The sequence below is a fragment of the Lolium perenne genome, chromosome 3 (assembly GCF_019359855.2).
Source record: "Lolium perenne isolate Kyuss_39 chromosome 3, Kyuss_2.0, whole genome shotgun sequence".
Classification (NCBI taxonomy): domain Eukaryota; kingdom Viridiplantae; phylum Streptophyta; class Magnoliopsida; order Poales; family Poaceae; genus Lolium; species Lolium perenne.
Genome location: NC_067246.2, coordinates 345764589 through 345770005, shown reverse-complemented (window position 1 = coordinate 345770005; position 5417 = coordinate 345764589).

Sequence of the window (5417 nt, the reverse complement as noted above, 5' to 3'; positions counted from 1 at the left end):
CAACCCTTTGCGCCAGTTCAGCGATCTTTGTCGAAGCGTCGGTTTGGCATGCAAGGCAGCCTTTTGCTCATTAAGCCGTTGGTGTTTCGTCTACAATATCGGCTTTCAACGGAGGAAGAGGCGATCGATGGGGGCAAGTTTGGCTAGCTCGGGGGTGGCTGTCTCAGAATTACCTGAGTTCAAAGCCTTTTGTCTGATCTGTGTATCCTCACCGATATTCTCGCCTTGACTGAGGCTCGGGGGGCAGCTAGCCTGGTAGATGCTCTGTTTTAGAAGCCGATTGGGGTGTCATCGGCTGATCCTTCGTCGCAACCTTCTTCAAAAATGGTGAGTTCTTGCAGAAGAGGATCACTGGACCTGGTGGGAGGAATTTAAGGGCTCTCTTGAAGGCAAGGGTCTTCCACATTATCCACCAGATCTCAAAGTTATCAGTCGAGGAGTTGAAGGATAGATTGTGAAGGACCGATGCGTTGCCATCGGCTCATTGAGCACTGGCTAAGTGAACAAATCGGCAGAATCAGTATGAGGGGGAATCGGCTAAATTAGCTTAAAGGAAATCGGCAAAATCAAATTGGGGGAAATTCTTCGTTGATAAACAGGATTTCTTACATAAAGAGCTGATTGCTCTCAAAAGGAAGTACTAGGGGATACATTGCCCCATCTACTACTACTGATCCTATGCTAAGGGTCCTATCTACGGGCCGTCGCTGCCCTCGTCGTCGCCGTCGTCGCCGCTGTCGGCGCTACTCCCGGCGGGCTCGTCGTCGCTGCTGCAGCAGCCGCCGGCAGGGCCCTCGTTGTCCTCGTCCTCCTCGTTAGCGTCGTCGTCGTCGCTGTCGAAGTCGCTGAGGTTTCCCGGCCAGGGACAGAAGCGCTTGGCCGGCGGTTCGTCGGAGGAGGTGTCGTCGTCCTCCTCCTTCTCCTCCTCCTCCTCCTCGGGGGAGGTGAAGTCATCATAGGAGAAGCGATCGTCATTGCTCTCCTCCTCCGTTTCCCCGTCGGCAAGGAAGCGGAGGTCACTTTCCCCGTCGGTCAAGGACTTGTCGTCCTCGGACCAGACGGAGAAATCGTGACTGGACTCCTCCCCGGCTTCGATGGCGCGGCGAATGTTGGCCGCATGGGCCTCTTCCGGGTTCCACTCCGGCGTCGGCTCGCGGGAGGAGGATTGGGCGGAAAAACCCGATGAGGCAGAGGAGGAAGAAGACATGGTGGCGCAGGAGGGCTTTTGGAGTGCTAATGCGAAGGGGATGAAAAAGCAAACTGTTTGGAGCGGTTAAATAAAAGGGGATATAGTGGAGATTCAATGCCGCAGCAGTTTCCGAGGAGGTGGTGCCCAAAGAAAAAAAACTGCCAAATCTTGCAGAGAAGTTGAGAAGGTAAGGCATCATGATGAAGAATACTGCGACGGTTTTGCTCTGCCACGACATGACCCGACGAAGAAAAAGCAGAGTGATTTTGGAATTATCAATTCCAAAACCAGGGGGGCATGTGTTATCACCAGAATTTGACCGGATCAGAGGTGGGCCGCGATCAAGATGGGCTTGAAGAATATACATGGAAGGAATACATGAATCGGCCTGATATGCAAAGTTTGGGCTAGTTTGCCCGTGTATCTGTAATATAGTAGGATACGTGTCGATTAGATAGAGTTTGGCTCGTGCCCGGTTGGGATTATTCCCACGTTAGAGAGTCTACGGACTATAAATATGTATCTAGGGTTTATGAAATAAACAACAATCACGTTCACCACAAACCAATCTAGGCGCATCGCCAACTCCCTTGTCTCGAGGGTTTCTTCCGGGTAAGCATCATGCTGCCTAGATCGCATCTTGCGATCTAGGCAGTACACGTTTATTCGCTGTCCATGCGTTGCTCGTACTGAAGCCTTTTTGATGGCGAGCAACGTAGTTATCTTAGATGTGTTAGGGTTAGCATTGTTCATCATATCATATGCTGTCGTCGTGCAACCCTGAGACGTCTAGCCGCCCTTACACCTATCTTAGGTGTAAGGGCGGCACCCCGCTTGATCGTTATTTAGTAGATCCGATCCGTTATGGTTGCTCCTTGTTCTTCAAGGATTAGTTTAATATCTGCATAGTTAGGCCTTACAAACGGGTTGAAGGATCCAGTGGCGCGTAGGGTGTAGTTTGCTAGCCCTAGACAGGATGTTCCGAGGATCAACTTCGTGTTGGTTTTTAGGCCTTGCCTAGGGTCGGTTTACGATCACCGTGCGTGGCCGCCAGGCTCAATCACGAGTAGGATGTTCCGATTATGTGGTGAAAACCCTAAATCGTAGTAGGTCGTTTTAGCTTTATACTGATCAAGCAGGACCACCATATATTCGTACACCCCGTACGAATCATGGGTGGATCGGCTCTTTCAGCCGATTCATAGGACAACCTGAGAGCCGATCGAGACTCGTATTTAATGTTTACGTGTATGCCATGCAGGAAACTAAGCGAGGCACATCCATCACCTTCCTGACCAGGTATAGGTCAGGTGGCACGCCCTTGCACCAGCATCGGACGTGCGTGCCGAGTCTTTGCGGGCCGTCGCTCGGAGGGACCAGGGCCAGCCGCAGTCCTGGGAGCCTCCCGGCTCTACCGTGTTGCCCGTCGCTGCTCGCCGGTGGGTTTCTGACCGCAACAGGATCATCTTATAATGCTACCGTCGTGTTCTAAGCAAAATAAGATGCATAAAGGATTAACATCACATGCAATTCATATGTGATATGATATGGCCCTTTTGTCTTTGCGCCTTTGATCTTCATCTCCAAAGCACGGACATGATCTCCATCATCAACGGGCATGATCTCCATCATCGTCGGCGTAGCGTCAAGGTCCATGGCGCCGTCTTCATGGTTGTTCTCCTCATGTAGCAACTATTACAACTACTTTGAAATACTACTCAACATGAAATTTAAAGACAACCATAAGGCTTCTGCCGGTTGGCACAATACAATAATGATCATCTCATACATATTCATCATCACATTATGGCCATATCACATCACCAAACCCTGCAAAAACAAGTTAGACGTCTCTAATTTGGTTTGCATATTTTACGTGGTTTAGGGTTTTCGAGTAAGATCTAATCTACCTACGAACATGAACCACAACGGTGATACTAGTGTTGTCAATAGAAGAGTAAATTGAATCTTCACTATAGTAGGAGAGACAGACACCCGCAAAGTCTCTTATGCAATACAAGTTGCATGTTGAACGAGGAACAAGTCTCATGAACGCGGTCATGTAAAGTTAGTCTGGGCCGCTTCATCCCACTATGCCACAAAGATGCAAAGTACTCAAACTAAAGACAACAAGAGCATCAACGCCCACAAAACCATTGTGTTCTACTCGTGCAACCATCTATGCATAGACACGGCTCTGATACCACTGTAGGGATTTGTTGCATAGAAAACAAAAAATTTCCTACCGCGAGAACGCAATCCAAGCCAAGATGCAATCTAGAAGACGGGAGCAACGAGGGGATGATCGAGACTCACCCTTGAAGATTTCCAAAGCCTATAAGAGTAGGCTCTTATTGCTGCGGTTGTTGGCGTCCGAAACCCACCGGCGAGTAGCGACGGGCAACACGTAGAGCCGGGAGGCTCCCAGAACTGTGGCTGGCCCTGGTCCCTCGAGCGACGGCCCGCAAAGCTCCGGCACGCACGTCCCGATGCTGGTGCAAGGGCGTGCCACCTGACCTATACCTGGTCAGGAAGGTGATGATCTGCTTCGCTTAGTTTCCTGCATGGCACACACGAAAACGTTAAATACGAGCCTCGATCGGCTCTCAGGTTGTCCTGTGAATCGGCTCAAGGAGCCGATCCACCCATGATTCGTATGAGGTCTACGATCACATGGTGGTCCTGCTTGATCAATATAAAGCTAAAACGACCTACGACGATTTAGGGTTTTCACCGCATAATCGGAACATCCTACACGTGATTGAGCCTGGCAGCCACGCAAGATGATAGTAAACCAGCCCTAGATAAGGCCTAAAAACCAACATGGAGTTGATTCCTGGAACATCTTATCTAGGGCTAGCAAACTACACCCTACGTGCTACTGGATCCTTCAACCCGTTTGCAAGGCCTAACTATGCAGATATTAAACTAATCCTTGAAGAACAAGGAGCAATCATAACAGATCGGATCTACTAAACATGGATCAAGCAAGGTGCCGCCCTTACACCTAAGATAGGTGTAAAGGCGGCTAGACGTCTAGGGGTAGCATGGAGCAAAGCATATATTGTGGTAAAGCAATGCTAACCCTAACACATCTATGATAACTACGTTGCTCGCCATCAACAAGGCTTCAGCACGAGCAACGCATGGACAACGAATAAACGTATACTGCCTAGATCGCAAGATGCGATCTAGGCAGCATGATGCTTACCCGGAAGAAACCCTCGAAACAAGGGGTTGGCGATGCGCCTAGATTGGTTTGTTGTGAACGTGATTGTTGTTTTTCTCAATAACCCTAGATACATATTTATAGTCCGTAGACTTTCTAACGTGGGAATAATCCCAACCGTGTACGAGCCAAATTCTAACTAACCGACACGTATCCTACTATATTTACAGATACACGGGCAAACTAGCCCAAACTTCGTGTACAAGGCCGATTCATGTATATCTTCCGTGTATATTCTTCAAGCCCATCTTTAATCACGGCCCACCTCTGATCCGGTCAAATTCTGGTGATAACACATGCCCCCCTGGTTTTGGAAATGATAATTCCAAAACCACTCTGCTTTTTCTTCGTTGGGTCACGTCGTGGCAGGGCAAAACCGCCGCAGTATGCTTCATCATGATGCCTTGCCTTCTCAACTTCTCCGCGTGATTTGACAGTTGTTTTTTTTTTTCTTTGGCACCACTTCCTCGGAAACTGCTGTGGCATTAAATCCACTATACCCCCTTTTATTTAACTGCGCCGAACAGTTCGCCTCTTCATCCCCTTGCTCTGTTCTAGCCATCGGCACCCAAAAATTTCCCCATCTCCTGTAGCAATGTCTTCCTCTTCTTCCTCCTCCGCCTTGTCGGATCTTTCTTCCCAGTCCTTCTCTTCTTCGTCCTCCTCCACCTCGTCGGATCTTTCCTCCCAATCTTCTTCATCTCGCGAGCCGACGCCGAAGTGGGGCTCGCTAGCGGCGCACGACATCCTCGCCCCAACGGAGTGGGACAACGAGGACCACGAGCCCTTCGTCTGGTCCGAGGACGACAAGTCCTTGACCAGCGGCGACGATGACCTCCAGTTCCTTGCCGATGGGGAACTGGAAGCAACGAGTGAGGACGACTCGTTCTCCTGGGACGGCTACACTTCCTCTGAAGAGGAGGAAGAAGAAGACGACGACGACTCCCTCCAGGACTATCCACCGGCGAAGCGCTTCCGCGCCGGATCGGATGACGACGA